This window comes from Dermacentor silvarum, chromosome 3, assembly GCF_013339745.2.
Source record: "Dermacentor silvarum isolate Dsil-2018 chromosome 3, BIME_Dsil_1.4, whole genome shotgun sequence".
NCBI classification, from domain to species: Eukaryota; Metazoa; Arthropoda; class Arachnida; order Ixodida; family Ixodidae; genus Dermacentor; species Dermacentor silvarum.
In genome coordinates, this window is record NC_051156.1 from 186,588,622 (window position 1) to 186,605,751 (window position 17,130).

At 47.3% G+C, this 17,130-nt stretch overlaps 1 protein-coding gene and 1 pseudogene across 1 annotated transcript in view; one reads left to right on the plus strand and one right to left on the minus strand.

The window, feature by feature from the left end:
* LOC119446253 (uncharacterized) overlaps positions 1-17,130 on the plus strand; it is a 422,545-nt gene that overhangs the window by 138,680 nt on the left and 266,735 nt on the right. The gene's annotated exons all lie outside the window — the stretch shown is intronic.
* On the minus strand, positions 328-2,851 carry LOC119446255 (glutathione S-transferase Mu 3-like; annotated as a pseudogene).

Consider the following 17,130-nt stretch of genomic DNA (forward strand, 5'->3'; position numbering starts at 1 on the left):
TTTTTCAGAGTTGAGAAGCCCGACAATAACTCGCAGAAAGCCCGAGCCCGGCCCGGGCCCGCGTCAAAAAACCCGAGCCCGGCCCGGGCCCGGGTCAAAAAGCATCCGCCGTGCCCGAGCCCGGCCCGAGCCCGTGAAAAAACTGCTCTACCCGGCCCGGCCCGGCCCACGGGCCGGGCCGGGCCCGGGCTTTCGGGTAAGCCGAGCCCGTGCAGTGCTCTACTGTGAGTAACAAAGTAACAGAAAAAAGCTTAGAACGCTTTTTGGAGAATTACAGACAAGCGAAGAACATTTTATTGTGAAATTTCTAAACACGCGACCACAATCTTCATTCATAAGGAAGAGCGGGAGAAAGCTTTCTTTAAGCTTTTGCTTGCTTGCCGACGAGGTTCGCCGGAGGCTTGCCACTTCCCCAGCGCTTGGCCAACGGCAGGAACACGGGCCAAGGCTGGAACCTGTCTGAGGACAGGTACGCCTTGATGGGCTTCAGCTGGCGGAATCGGTCCACGTACGCCGTCAGGTTGGCGTGCTCGTCCAGGCAGCCCGGCTTGAAGAGCGAGAACTGATCGAGCAGCTCGTACAGCATGAAGTCCACGTGGTGATCTGATCCCCAGCAAGCCACGTGCGGTCGCCGAGGCTTCGCGACAGCAGCTCCAGATGCCCGGGCAGGGCCTCGGCTAAATTCCCTTTCCGGGACGCGAAGTAGTCCTCCCAGCAGTAGTAGATCAGGTACCACCTGCACGAAGCGTTCGTTCGCAGACAGAGAGATTATCGGCGATTTGAAGACAAGAGGAGTTCTAGCCATTTCCCGCGTACACGAATTACCATTCACGGGATAGCGGAATAAAGGAGACGAAACAAACTTTAAGGAGGACGAACAGTTGGGCGTCAACAACCGTTGAGACCATGTAGCAATAAAAAAAAAAGCAGAAAAAAAAAGAAACTGATGCGCACAATGCAAGTGGCGCCCGTTTTGTCGTTGTATTCTTTGTCCTCGTCTAGTTTGCGCCGTGAATTTCTTATGAATTATAACCCACCAACTAGCTCAAGCCAAGATTCTGCTAAACTGAGACCAGTTGACAGTAAATAGCCGGCAGTAGCGCTTCTGAAAAAATCTTCTGAAAAAAAAAAATAACAAGGCGAGAAATTCTTTCATTTTTTTTTTTTTCGTATTGCCAGGTCTGTAATGTAGCTCAGTGTTAAGTACTAAATGTCGCTTGTAGGAAGTGTTCACGCTGTCTGCGCCCTGGCTTTTTTTTTTTTTTTTCATTTGATTTTGCGCTGCTATAACGCGAATAATGACTAGCGACCAACTAGCGCAATCAACTAGCGTCTCAAACGGCATTAATTCCGCCACCACGTCCACTCGCCTGAGCTCGTTGATCTGCGCTTCGAGCATGTCGACACGGGCGGCCTCGGCGGGCTTCGAGTCCGGCACGGCGAGCCCGTGCTTGCGAGCCAGGTAGCGCATGATGGCCAGACTCTGGACGATCTTGGTCTCCTCTCCGTCGACCAGGTACGGCAGGTTGGGAAAGGCCAAACCCCTCTCGGCCAGCGCCGCCTTCTCCTCCAGCCACACGGCCTTGCTCTCCTGCGCAGTGGGCTTGTCCAGCCACGGGTACGTCTTGTACTCGTACGGCACTCCGGCGTACTCCAGCATGTATCGGATGGGCTCGACGATGCCCCGGATGTTGGCCCAGTAGCCCAGGGTCACCTTCCCGGGCTTGCCGGTCTTCTGGTCCTTGCTGCTGGCTGGCATGACGATCGACTTATTCGCTTCTGGTCTTCCCGCTGTCGTTCTGCGAATGTCGGTATATCGGGTGTACTTGCGACGTCTCGTTACGTCGTGTTTTCTCTGTCGAAAATTAGTCGCTAACCGCTTCGCCCACAAACAAAGATAAGCTGTGGTAGCAGCCCTGCGCGATTTTCTTGTGGACGGTGACCTGATTAGTTCCTTGTCAATAGTGCCATTCTATGGGTACGATGTTCTTCTATCTGTATTTCCAGCCCCTTGCTTCTTAAGTATAATCAAGCTAGAAACACATCAAGATGAAGGCAGCAGTAAAACAAGAAATTATTTTTGCGCGATATTGAACAACTAACTCAGGTCGAGCCAAAAAAAAAAAAAAGCAAATGAGAACAAGTTTCATCATCATCATCATCATCCTTACCACCAACACCAACACCCTGAATAGAGGAGAGGCCTTCAGGACGAAGGCCCCTCCGATTGATCTTGCATTACCCCTGTGCTGCGCATCAGGCGAACCCATCCCATGCCTGCAAAATTAACATTATCTCTCTATCTAACCTTCTTCCCTCCTCCTCTGGCAAATTTAACAGAAACATAATTTAAATATATGCGATATCTGAATCTGATATGACTGCAGGTTACGACCATCTGTTTTCGATAAAACGTACTTAGAAGGAAAGTACGGTACATTGGCTCTAATGACTTCACCTTCGAGACCTACTGCCATTTATCCATTTTGTACATCTGCATTCTGCTTCCCCGCTGCATGGTTCCGCAGCCGTATACACAGCACTTACCCTTGTCACTCGAACGAAGTTTTCCGGCCGTTCACAGTCGCGACGCCCGAACAACCGCTCGGATTTTTTGCTTCGAGGCTGTCGCTTACTCGAGCAGCATTCAATACGCCTTTCTCACCCCGGGCCGCTCTCCTTAGCAAACCGTCGCTCGCCGTCTCTACACAGGAGGCCACTGTCGATTTCGCAGATCTCGTTGTTGCCCGTCGTACGGCTTCCGCGCGAAGAGCCGCTTATCCGGCGTTTATAGATTTCGCGCTATCGGCGTTCGAGAGCCGCACGCAGTTTTCTCGGAACAACCGGCTGCGCGACGAGGACCTGCGAAAAAGAAACGATAAAAAAAAAAAACGTGCCCTCTCCCAACACCCTCCTTCCCCTCCCTTCCCCACGCCCTTAGGCAGCAACGCCTTGATGAAGCCTCTAAGCGCGCTGAATGTTCAAGGCCGACGCGAGAGCCGCAGGCAGGCATGAACCGGCGAAGGAAGATGTCGCAATGGTTTGGACGTTGCGCGAATGCCAGCGCATGCGCGTCTACTCGTACAGCCTATTTCACGCGCGACGGATTTGAGCCTATCCGCGTCGCGCAGGTTATACGGGCCACTGTCATTTGCTCCGCGCTACCTGCTATGGCCGCTTTCATTCACCGCCAATATGACGTGCCGCGTTTCTCTATCTATAAAGCGGCGCTGGAGCGGAAGAGACTCGGCTGGTGGCGTCAGCCGATCCGGACCGCTGTCGTGGGGTGCGACTGTTTTCACACCAAATCCGTCCAGGGGCGGGGCCTCGCCTCGATGACGTATCACGCTGGGCTGGTGGTGACTAGGCTTCCTCTCTGTTTGGCGGCGGCAACGGAGAACACGCTGGGCTGTTGGTGACTAGGCACAACTGTGGCTGCTGTTGAGGGCTCGATGCTATTCCTAAATAAACGCATCACTGTTTTGATGATCCAAATATAATCTCACTATCAGGGAGGGAGCAGTCTACCTGGCTGGAGCAGTATTTCTTTATTTGGGGTGTTGCTGGTGTTATGGCAAGGCACTTCTGGGCAATTAAAGGTGTACCGGGCGTCCAATATTTTTCAAACGCAGTATCTTGTCTCCTTGCAGGGAAGCAAGTAGACAAGCGTCGTTTCACGAGAAAAAAATAGAATGAAAGTGTTTTGGGAACTCCGAAAAAAAAGAAAAAACAAAGAAAGAAATAATTTCACGAGCCGAATTAACTTCTTCTTGCCAACATCCGAAGATCACTCCACTTTGGATTCCCACTGTCTTCGCAGGAAATCCGGCAATCGTATCATGCGTGCTCCTTTCGCAAGTGCAACGTTCAGGATTTCGTATAAATGAACACGTTTATCTTATTACATATCAAGGAAAGTGTCGCCTTGAGATGATCTGGACGTGATTCAGCACCAGGTATGTGTAGGGTTGAAATGGGGTCCAACTGGAGAGACTAGAGTTCGCCTCTGGTTGCCCCCATTTATATTACACAGGGTGATCATTGTTACGTTTTATGGAATTAAAAAAAATAGCCTGTTACAGATAACATAATTCTGGTCCTCGAGCTTGAGTATTCAGAGAGGCGGACATTACTTGCACGAGAAATCAAAACACATATGCAACTAGTTAACAAAAATTCAATTATCTTTTGAATTAGTTACTTTACGGCACGTATTGCAATTTGGAGACTTCGCTCCTCGAAGATTCAAGACGTGGGCCGAGTGATCTCCTGAACAATGCTTTACAATGTGGCGAAATCATTGATTCGCGACCACAAAGAGATGCGACGTAGTGCTAACGCATCTCTCTCACATATACGGCTAAATCGCCATTGATTTTTGTTGTTATTGCTGCTGCTTGCTGCTGCTGCTGCTTGCTGCTTGCTGCTGCTGCTGCTTGCTGCTGCTGCTGCTTGCTGCTGCTGCTTGCTGCTGCTGCTGCTTGCTGCTGCTGCTGCTGCTGCTTTTTTCGAATGCCCCGTATTTGCTCAAATTTAACCACTCCTTCGCTCGTGCACTGTGGCCGAAGTTGTGGAGGGCGTTTACGTATGAAGCAAACAAAAAAATCTTACAAACTCCGAGCAAGAAAAGCTTTCGCGAGGGTAAACTGAGCGAAGGATAATACATTTTGGTTATAGGTTCATTCGAGGCCGTTTGTAACTGCGCATTTTTGTTTTGTTTTGTTTTAATGATTTCGCCAGGACCAATAGCGTACAATAGGAAACAGAGAGTATGCGACTAGGTTAGCCTAAACATCAGGCTCCAGAATATTGAGGGTGGGGGTGACGGGGAAAGAGGGCACCCAGTGAGTACTTACATCCGGGCAAATAAGAAATCTTCACAAGCATAGAAACGAAAAAATACAAGAAAAAAAAAGGTTTCACCCTGTAAAAGGGGATGTACAGCCAAGCTGGTGCAGACGTTAGACAATTACCACCACCCTAATTGTCATTAGACGACGGTACACAAGCACCACCGCCGCAACCGACGTATACGTCACGCGCCCACGCACGTGAGCGGTCGTGCAGCGTGTACATCCTCATTCTACTAGGCCGCCCTCCAACCGAAAGTGCCTTACTGGACTAAATCAATGTTTAAAGGTGAATCGCGTCAGAAAATGCGTAAAGTACGACTTACACACAAGCTGCAGGCCATGATAGCTTCGGATTGTATTACGAACATACGAGAAAACATAATTCGTTTACCCGGAAACGGAAAGACAACGCCCTTTTTCAGCTGTCGTTAGAGGTCCACCTTCATTCGTCCTTGTTCTTTTAGGCCCTCCGCCCCTGGCGCAAGTGCTTTATTGAACTAATCGAATTTCTCAAAGTAAACTGTGTCGTAAAATTCGTGAAGGACGACTTACGCACAACCTACAGACACGATAGCATCGGATTGCAATTAGACTATACGAGAAAACGTAATTCTCTTACGCGAGAACTCAAAGGCCCTTTTCTAGCTGCTGTTTTTTTTTTTTTTTTTTTTTTTGCGGGGGGGGGGGGGGGGGGTTGAGCGCGCCACCAAAGCTCTCGACCGACTAGAGGCTATCAGCTTCACCGTAAAAAAATAAAGAAATAAAAAATAAAAAAAAGAAGCCATGAAATGTCCACGAAACTTCGATACCCTTTTAGTCTCATTTAGCAGTGTCAGTTTCTTTATGTTTTTTTTTTCTGCCTTTTTTTTTGTTAACGCTAGGACACATTTTCTTTTCTGCGCTTTGTGACAATCGCGTCTAGTATAGTCTTCCAACTTCGTCTTCCCCGGTGACCCTCTGTCACGAGCGCTGCGGAGAAAGGAGAGGGCTTCTCATTTTCGAGCTGCGAACTAGATGGGGAGACCAGAGCGAACGTAATCACGACTGACTGACTCCCGCGCAACTTCACCCACGCAACGCTGGGGAAAAAAAAAGGAGACAAATAAGCAAAATACAGAGCTATAAATTCGATTGAGATAGAGAAAGAGATACGAGGGTGCCTCTCTTTGGCTGCCATTACGGGACGCTGTATGCCCGCGCAGCCAGAGAAGAGGCGGGGTGGGTGTTCTCCTATAATAGGCGAGCGCTCGGCGGCGCCTGGCGACACTGTTTGTTTTACTTACGGCGGCGCGACGCGGGCTTGAGTGGGCGGACATAATGAGGGCTCGAGATCTATTTAGCGAAGCAGTCTGGCTCGTTCGAGTTTTGTGCGGCGTTTGTGGGCGCTTCTTCGGGCCTTCGGTGTTGTCGCAGGCACGAAGCAAGTGGTTGTGGCGTTCTGCTGCCGGGGCAGACGCGAGGCCACGGGTTCGTTCTCCAGCCACGGTATATAGCGGCATTCGGACGGAGAACGGGGTCGAATATGTACTTATAGCTACAAGGGCACGTTAAAGAGCCTCTGGTGGCCAAATGTTCTCTATTACGGCTTCCTCCTAACCGACTGAGCAATCTTGGGACATTATGTTATATATATATATATATATATATATATATATATATATATATATATATATATATATATATATATATATATATATATATATATAGGCGTCCGTGTAGCGAGATTTGGGGGCGCGTTAGAGAACCCCAGGAGGTCATTGCTGGAGTTCTTCGCTCCGGCGTCTTTGGTTACTCCGGTGTTGCTACTTAAAGTTTCAATCAATCAATCAATCAATCAACCAATCACTCAATCAATCGATCGATAAATCAATCAAATCTGCGTCAATAGTGAAGCGAATTAAAATGTATTTTCTCTTTCGCGGAAGAAGTGAATTGCATAACCTACACACCATGAAAGCGCTGCGCACCATCGAACGTCTCAAATCTACTGGAGGACCGTACCATATAGCCGGCCTGACCGTGTTAATTTGCGTCACAGGGCGTGCGTGTAGGTGTGAGCTGGAAAAATGTCGGCCTCAATTGGTACGGGCAAAGCTCGCCATTTCAAATGTAGGCGAATTGAAGTGATATATGGGAAGAACACGGAGCTGTTGACGAAAGTAGTGAGGAATATTTTTATAAGAACCGCTTTCTAGATAAATTTAGACCCCGGCCACTGAAGACCCCACGAACAGGCCTAAAGTACCCTACCTCCGGACCTGCAGCTTGTGCTCGCTGACGTCTGTGACTGCGTCCTCCAGAGACAAAGACAACCCGAGAGAGAGAGAGAGAGAGAGAGTAGATGCGAGGATACGGGCCGATGAATCAGAGACTACAAGTGGTTGCTCATAGAGAATTCTTTCCGCAAGGCATACAGGAAACAGTTATGCACGCAGTTATTTGCCCACACTGCCTTCCTGCAAACAATGCAATACTCACAGGAAGCGGTGACAGCCGCCTTGCGTGACGCGCAAAGTCATCCCGACTCGTACTCAGACATCGGGCAAAAATGTTGCACGAACTAGGACGTACCGACTCAAAGCACTGAGATCTAAAAAAAGCAAAAAAAAAGAAACAAAGAAAAAAAAAGAAAGCAAATAAAAAAATGTTGCAACGTGTTTACATAAACATAGGCAGGGACCCAACGTTGTCGCCCCAGTCTACCGCTCTTTCGGAGGTCATGCAACTAATCTCGTAGCTTTTTTTTTTTTAATTTTGAATGCCCGTTTATCGATCTCAAAGAGCGAAGCGCACTTTAATTACGGTGTGGCTCCACAATATTAAATTACAGAGACCCGGCATAGCTCTTTCTAATTAAAAAAAGGAACGGCTCTCCCATTTCGCTTCCGCCGACCAAAATCTTCCCGACTCTTGAATTGGTATTTGAACTCCTGCACTCGCGTTTTATAGAAGAAACAATTTATTTATTTATTTATTTATTTATTTATTTATTTATTTATTTATTTATTTATTTATTTATTTAGCAAATTTCGCGTGTATCTTGCCTCCCTTCGTCGCAGCGCGCGCCTTTTCAAAGATTAAAAAAAAATGGGGGGTTTACGTTCCAGAATTACGATCTGATCATGAGCACGCCGTATATACAGGGTGTCCGAGCTATCATGCAGCACGATTTAAAAAAAAGAGGAACAGCGTTACGCGAAGCAAACATAGTGCGTATTGATTCCAGTAGAGTGGAGTAGCCGCCAGTAATTTTTTTCGTTACTGATATTTAATTAGCTAATTGTAATTAACTATCTAACTCGAGAAGTACTGTCTTAATTATCACAATGTCAATTAGAAAATTGTAGAGCAACATGGAAAATTCCCGATACAGCTTTCTGTTGCTCAATACGTGCTACATAAATGTGTTTTTCCGAGTGTGAAAGAAGCCCGCGAATACACGCAGAATTGCCGCGCGACTGGCCGCTCGAGGCACTTTTGTAGCACATTGATATTCATAACGAAAAAATTACTGGCGGCTACTCCACTCTACTGGAATCAATACGCACTAAGTTTGCTTCGCGTAACGCTGTTCCTATTTTTTAAAATCGTGCTGCGTGATAGCTGCGACACCCTGTATATGGGTGGACTCCGGATTAATTTTGACTACCTGGGGTTCTTTAACGGGCACCCAAGGCTAGGTACACGGGCGTTCTTGCATTCTCATTTGGCCTCATATATAGAAATGCGTCCACCGTGGCCAGGATTTGATCCCCGTGACCTCATGCTTAGCAGCGCAAGCCATAGACATCTTTTCAAAGATGAAGCAGCTCCAGCTCGCCGAGTTTGTTACTATCACCCACCTCTCTTTATGGTCATTAGATTGGAGAGAAGAAGTAAATGTGCAACATTACGTACACGCGAAGAATATCTTAAAATACGCACATTATTTAGAAAAGGAATAGAATCACGCGTACACCGTATCTAAATGCTTGTCAAGCATCGGAAAAACATGTCGGACGATCAGTCGTATTCACTACAGCAGATGACAGCTCTACCGCCCAAAAAGAAAGAAGAAGAAAAGAAAAAGAAACGTCTGACGAGGGCATTTGTCAGGACAAGAAATGCTGGATTACTGTTCCGTGATTTGTTCTTTAACTCTACTCTCCAGGCAATCTTACGTAAGCGCGTCAATATTTATTCCCGCGCGAAATAATTGACAAAGTAACTTTAACCTGCTTATATGCCTGCGCATTTCTAAACATGCTCAATAGCACAGTTTTGGGATTTCGTGAACTGAACAAGTCCTTCTATATTTCAGACCAGTATCTAAACAATTACATGTAAATAATTACTTGTAATCAATTGCATTTTTTGGTAGGTTTTAGTTGATCCATTACTTTTATTACTCGGTAACGCTCACTGTAATGCAGTTGCCTCCTTTTTTTCCATAACCGTATCTTAATTACATGTAGCCAGTTACATTATTGACGAGACAAGCTTTAAGGGGCGGCGCAGCTTGGAGCACTTGGATTTGGCGAAAGCTACAGACGAGCGCTTCTACAACGAACGCGCCTCTATAGCGAAATCACCTGTTATAACGAAGAAATAATTGTGTCCCCCTTCTATTGTGACTTGTGCGGTGTGCGTCCTTTACAGAAGTAACCTCTATAACGAACGATTTCGGAGGCCCCAAGCACTTCGTTATGAAGAGGGCGTTCGACCGTATGCAATAGAGCAGCTGCCAACGTCCCAACCAACACCACATAGATAGCGTAAGGCCTGTTCACTCTGATCCATGACGTCATCCTACCTGGCCTGAAATTTCCATTGCCAAGCCTGGCGCGATGAAAGCGGTGACGTCGAAATCACCGCTGCTTACTCCGGAGCATCCCCATTAGATTCTATGGCAGTCGGGCCAGGTAGCGTGACGTCATGGATCGGAGTGCACAGGCCTTGTGCTATCTAGGTGGCGTTGGCCAAGCGGAGGCCTCACGGATGCTGATGCTCAGGCAGGCAAATACTCAGATGCTCAGTGTTGGTTGCCTCGTCTTAGCGGCTCCACCATATATTGGCCGACGATTTCAACCGCCACCTGCTATGACTCGATATTGATGATCACATGAAACTTTGACGCCATGAAATCAATTAGGGAACGATTCTTTTCTTTTTTTCCCCAGCTTTTAACTAGAGGTGTTTACATCAATGCCACAAGTTGGGGGCGTCGCATCGCATTTCTGTAGCATATCGCATTTACGTAAACTGTGGCGATAAGGCGCTAGGAAGGGGAGAGAGAGAGAAACGTGGTGGGAAAGGCAGGGAGGTTAGCCCGAAAAGATTCTGGTTTGCTACCCTGCACAGGGGAAAGGGAAAATGAAAGGTGGCTAGGAAGGCGAATTACATTGATGCGATATAGGCGAGAGTATAGTTCGAGACGGGGCGAGTCATCACGCGCGGTGCATGTAAACGCTGGCGCATCGCATCATGGCCTCGGAGATCGGTGTGGGTTTGTCTTTCTCGGAGGTCACGGTTGCATTGAGGGAGAGAGAGTGCTGCCGCGATGTGGCAGCGGATCTCCACTCGCCGAGCGGAACGCAAATCGCTGGAAAAGAGGTTCTAGTTCGTTGCAGACGAAAGGGAATGCGCCACATGTAAGGGCTGTCGCATAGTAATTAGCGTGACGCCCTAGAGAATGCGACAGGGTTACTTTCGTATTCATGTAAACGCCGCTACTGAGCCTTCCGGAAGCGCGTCCTCGCCGACCTCCAGCAGCAGTGACGTGCAACGTTTCACGGAGCAACCAGACCCCGGGCTTCGCGCCACTGAGTAACCGCAATTATTGTGCTCACGGGGTTGGTACGTTACAATACCGCCCTCCCCTGGTGTCTGATTGACAATAAAACGAGGGACTCAGATGACTCCCGAAACATTTCAAAATGAATTGTTAGTGAAATGCTGCAGAAGACGCACTGAAAGAGCCAGGCTATCTCGTTTTATTAAGGCGAAAGAATTATATGCCCCATTACGCGAAAATCCGGCGTCGTCGTCGCTGGTGTGACCGAGCGGTGGTACCGAAAATGGCCGACGGCGGCGAAGAGTAAAGAATGCATGACAAAAATGCTCGGATTGACGTCAAGTTACTCAGGGAGGTACATGTAAAGGAAGCAATTAATGGTTTTTAAAAGTCAATTTTGTACATTCCGGTCTGGGTTGGTATCGAAGCCGGGCCTCCGGGGTGAGAGACAAAAAGACGTTTCCCCAACGCCACGGCGGCTCCGCGGTTCTGACTGGCTAAAGGTGCGCCTTGTGCGTACGTCATTGCACACGTCACGTCGCAGCCATCTGGCTGACTAAAGGTTTCACCAAAGGGACTATAATGCTTTCTCATTACCACACGTAAGCAGTCTTCAGTGTCTCTGCCGAATTTTTACTTTAATGTTGTACAACAATAATGAAGGTTGGAAAGAAAGTAACGTAAGAGTCGATGATTGCATTTTTTAATGAAGTAACTGTAATTGGTTACTTTTATTTTTATGTAACGCGGGCAAGCCTGCCGTATTTCGAAGCTAAGACGTTCGGCGAGTATTTCTGTTCGTTGTATTTTATGTTTTAATACTTTCTTGCTCGGCATTTATAAACGACATTAGTATTTCCCGGTCGAATCGCAACTTGTTTCGTAGAACGCTCGGCAGAGGCGCGGGCGACGCCCGCGAGGCGCAGCCGAAAGTGGTTGTCTCTCGAAGATCGGTGCATTTAAAGCGCTCGCTATTCAGCCTTGACCTTGCTGACCGTTGTCGTCTCGCCACGGTTCTGGGAAGACAATAGCGGCGCGACGAAGCACTTGACCGCGGGGCAGTGCCCGCTGGCAGGGCTGATTCCCCCCTCCCGCTTTCTACGCTCTCGGCCACACCACCTGTCGCGAGCTCCCTTCTCTCTCACGCATCATCGCACGCGCTGTCCGCATACAGGAACGTCCACTGAGAGTGAATCACACGACGCGTGGCTTGTCGCATGACGAATTCGTTTCAGCCAATTCAATAGATCCTTTTCACAATTTTCAAGATGTATGACACATACGTGTATTTTTGAAAAATATCCGCGTTGAAAAACTAATTTATGTTCGACGTCTCGGCCGCGGACCGGCCTTTGTCAAGAGTGGTTTATCAAGAATAGAGCACAACGGCTTACAACGACCAAAATACGTGAAAAAGAAGCGAAAAAAAAAAAAACCGTTTAAAATTCATGACCTCACATTCACGCGTTGGCAATGGAGTTCCTTCTCAAATATGTATATATAATGAAAATGATATTCATTTTATCTTCTAGTAATCTACCTATTACCGCGAATTTAACGCAAACAGATATTTAAGGAATATTTTACCAGGCTATACTTTTGAGTGTCTTTTCAGAGTTGTCTCAAACTTCCCGCAGTTCTTTGGAGACGTGCGCTTCCCCAAGTGGCTGATATTATTTATTTACAGCGGAGCTGTTTAAGCCGGCCGTTATTCCGTTAGTCGTCCACAAAAAATGTGGGCCGATCCTGGCGGCCGTGCAGAAAGGATCCGAGCGCGAAGCTGAGCGTGGATCAGTCTAAATAAGCATGATTGCGACTACTTAAGCTTAGTCAGTCATCGATAGTCAATCGATAGCCCATCAATAGCAAATCGATAATCTATCAATAATCAATAAATTCCAGAAATGGCTGGGGATGACTTGGTAATGCTTAGCCTAGCCCAAATACGTGGCCAATACCTTGCTATAGCCAATAGGTAGTCAATCAATAGCTAATCGATAATTGATCAATAATCAATAAATTCTGGAAAATGGTGGGGATGACTTGGTAGTGCTTAGCCTAGCCCAAATACGTGGCCAATACCTTGCGGTAGCCAATTGGTAGCCAATCAATAGCTAATTGATAATCGATCAATAATCAATAAATTCCGGAAAATGGTGGGGATGACTTGGTATAGTGACTAGCCTAGCCCAAAAGCCAGGACTAGCTAGGTGCCCATCAGCTGTCTCTTTAGCATTGCGCCTCCTATGCTAGTTTTCTATTTATTTATTTATTTATTATTTATTTATTTATTTATTTATTTATTTATTTATTTATTTATTTATTTATTTATTTATTTATTTGGGGTATGGGAGAATAGATGGCGAAGCGCGACATGTCTCTATTAAGGTTCTATTAATCTAGAGTTGGACCTTGTCACTCCGAGCACTTCGGTTACATTTGGTGTTGCCGACTGACATGCTTCCTAAAATAAGAACCTATTCTTTGTTCTAAAGATATGAAACGACAGGATAAAGAAAAGACGCGCCTATGCGCGCATGTTAGCTGCAGGAAAACGAAACCGAGACGAGCAATACGCGAAAAAATAATTTTGAAAAAGTCATGTTAGCCTGCGAAGGGGATCACATATAGGACACACCAGGCACAATTCTAATGTACTTGAAGCACCGATTTTTCATGGCTTACGACATGCAGTAAGTTCCTCATCACGTAATACACGATAGTCAATCCAGCATTACGGGTGATAGCATAAGAAGTGCCGCGACTCGATCGGTAAACTACACTGCAGGGGTAAGTATACTTGAAACGAAAAGCCTCCGGACTCGTCGCCTTCCTTCTAATTTCTTCATCTTCTGTCATCTTCTTCGCGAGTATCGTGCCTTACTTTCCTGTGCCCCCTGCCATCTTCACTTTGAGGCAGGCGGACGCTGTGACCCCGCCGTCGGAGGCGGTTGACACCCTGTTTTTCTGACTCATTAAGCTTGTCTTTTTCAACTTGAAAGAAATCACAGCATATCCACGGGGTGAATGATGATGAGTGGGCGAAGCTCCGGAGGGAATCATCGGATCTCCCGCTTAAGGGGACGCTAGCACAAACGCGTTAGAAACGTGCAGTACTCTCTAGTAAGGGGGAGCGGCCACAGCGTCTTACGCAGCCATTTACACATGCCGGAACGTGCACCGCGTTTGCCGACGCCATCACATGACTGCTGAGAGAGTATACCCCCCGTATTCATAAACGCTCCTCGACTTGAACTTGACTTGCCACCGCTTTGGGCAGCGCGTTCGAAACGCGTTGAAGGTAAGGCGGAGAGGCCACAGCGTCTTACACCAGCTTCTTACACGGGCCGTAATGCGCTGGCACAAACGCGTAGAAACGCGCTAGAAACGCGGCCTTTCGTTAATGTTGGGTATTATTGCCATCGTGGTGCTTTCTGTACGAAATGACAGGCAACCACGGAGGAAGGATAAAAGAGAAATATGAGAGCAGCATGGCGTCATGGCAGTTAGCGATTGGCAAGCCAACCTTCTCCGACGCCTATTGTCCCTTCAGGACCTATCTGCGCGTTGGCTCTTCGGAAGTAGGCCCTCCATAGTTTGCAGACCTTTCGCATAGGCACCGTTTGGCTTCAGCCCACTCCACTCTCTGCCGTACTCTCCACGCGTTCGGCGACTGGAAATTACCGCTTGTGTATCACGTGCCAGTGGCCTATTTCGCACGTGCCTTTCCGTTTTGTTTTACATGACTAGGCTTCGACATCGTGGCGTCAGGATTCCTTCCCTGTATTTGTTTGTGTCCTTCCTCAAGGCTTTTAACAGACTCGGTGATGACGATACTCTTTCCCAATTGCGTCGGATGGGACGCACGAAGGTCGTAAAGATTTGTTGTTGTTGTTGTGTGTGCGTTTTTTTTTATTTATTTGAGAAAGTAAACGTTGCAACGGCATCCATACTCTGGACGTCAAATAATCATTAAACGCTAATCCTGTTTCGATGCTTCAAGGCGTCGTCGTAAAGCCCGACACTTGAGGCTTTCTGTTTGTTTTCCGCGCCTCAGGCGGTTATGGGTCATGGTCGCGCAGTTTATCGATAGCGGATAGTAGTGTTCCAAGTAGCGATGGTTGACCAACCAAAGGACTAAGCTTTTTTTTTTTTTTCTGTAAGTGACGGGACAGCGTTAATCGCTCCGCCCAATGCGTGTAAAAGCTGCGTCGCTTAGCCCATGCAATCTCACAAACTCATCGGCCGAACGCTTAACGCTTTCACTGTTTCATTTAACAATTTATTTATTTTCAAAGCGAGCGCGAACGTACGGCGAAATCGCGCTACGCGCGCGAGCTCGGCGTTTAGTCGCTCGCTGCCGAAGGCGCAAGAAACCTCCAGGCTCCCATTTGCGGCATTAGTCCCGCTTCGGCTCTCTATAGCAATGAACGCTTTGGCATGCGCGCGCGACCGCCTGTGAGATCAGCTATGTATATTCGACAGGCGCACTTCTCGGTGATTTTGGGGGAGGCGGCCGGAAGTGCTTCGATTTGCCGAAATTAGTTTCGCGCTTCGCAGCTATCGGCTGCAGCTTCTGTTCGGCGCGGAGCGTTTTCGCTTTCGCTCGCGAATATCCAGAGCGCTATACGCACCGCGATGCGAGAGTGCAGTGCGGGTCGGTGGCATGGGCAAAGTTCGCACTAGGCACCCCGCTTCGATTTCCTATACGTGTAGTACAGTTTCGCGCACACTTGAAGCTTCGCACCGAGTCTATACACACGGTCGCCAAGACCTGTCGACTTGAAGTATAGTGCAACAACGCTTTCGTGGCTTTCTACGCCATCGACGCGTGCGGCCATGGTCCAAGGATCTTCATTTCCGAAAATGGTCTAAAGTCGAGCCGGTTCAATGGTGTCCGGAGAGCTTCACGCTCGTACTGGGGACAGAGACACAAGACGTGTTCAATCGTGCCTAGATGTCTATCTCCTCTCTCACTCTCTCTCTTTTCATCTCTATATACCCCCTTGCCCCCGTGCAGGGTAGCGAACCGGACGTGCGTCTGGTTAACCTCCCTGCATTTCCTCTCTTCTATTTCTCTCTCTCTCTCTCTCCTACGTATAGTATACACATCTCACTGCCGCAGCAGTTGAAAGCCCGAAGATGCATGATTTCACTGTCTGCGTTGCACTAAAAAGAAAGAAAAAAAAGAAAAAAGCTGTTGTTATAAGAAAGTAACTTAAACTTGTAAAACAAATTGTAGTGAAAACTGCCTTTATGAGTGAATGAAAAATCTTTATGAGGGAAATAACAGGATGGCCCAAGTGGGGAGTGGGTCATTTGGGAGGGGGGTGACTGTCTCTATAAAAAACCAAAATAACTTGAATTTCGAAACACATGTTTGAGAAAACGTTCTTTAAAAAAAGGGTAAGTAGACTTTCTGTTGACATCGTAGAACAAGTGTTACTATGTTGGTAAATGTAAATAGGATGTCACTAAAGTCAGCAGGAAGTTGGTAGAAATTATGAAGAAAGTTAATAGGCGTCTTTGTTTGGCATCTCTGTCAAGTCATCCTCGTTATCGTGCCGTCGTGGTCAGGCCACCTCGCCATTCTCGGCTTCTTTCTCCCCACAAGGCGAATGAAAGCAAGACACTGACGCTAGGGGTCGAAGACAGCTCCTAGGAGGAAGAGAAGATAGACAGATTTAGCCGGGAAATTCGTTGGAGAGGTTTGACTCTCTCGCTCCTCTCTCTCTCCCTTCTTTCTATTCTCCTTCTCCCTTCCCCCAGCGTAGGGTAGCCTACTGGACTCTTGACTGGTTAACATCGCTGCCTTCATTATATATATAGATAGATTGTAGTGACAAATACCGGCGCCAGCAGAGGACGAAGAAGAAGACGTTTCTTGTTGTTGGTGCTCGCTCTCGCTCCGCTTGGCCGTTGCCTGTTTCTGGTCTTCATAAAAACACCAAGCGCATCTAACCTTGAACGCGTCTTCTTCTTCGTCCTCTGCTGGCGCCGGTATTATATATATATATATATATATATATATATATATATATATATTGGAAGCACATGACTCCTGCAGCTCCATTTCACGTATCGTAGTATATAGGCGAAAGTGCTATGAGTGATGAGAAGTACTCGAAAATAAGAAGGAAGAAATGCTGAATAACCTGAACAAATTTTTTTTAAAGTTCAAATGGTGGATAATGTTATGTTACACTGAAGCATGATAGTGAAAAAAGAAGGGAAAAAGAGAGGGAGAAAGAAAAGAATCTAAGTTCGAAAGCATGCACAGTGGCGCTCGGGTGGAGCGATCGCCGGCAACTTTAACAAGTCTATAGGTCCAAGGTAAATATACCTGGTAGCGAAGCTTCCATATAAGCGCATACGTTCGAAACATGGCGGTTCATCGGCGGATCATGGGGCTTAGCGCCATCTGTGTGAGGAGGGGACAATTCCGGCGGAAGAAAAAATAATATGACGTCATAACTGTTAAAAACAGAAGTGACGTCATTTTGT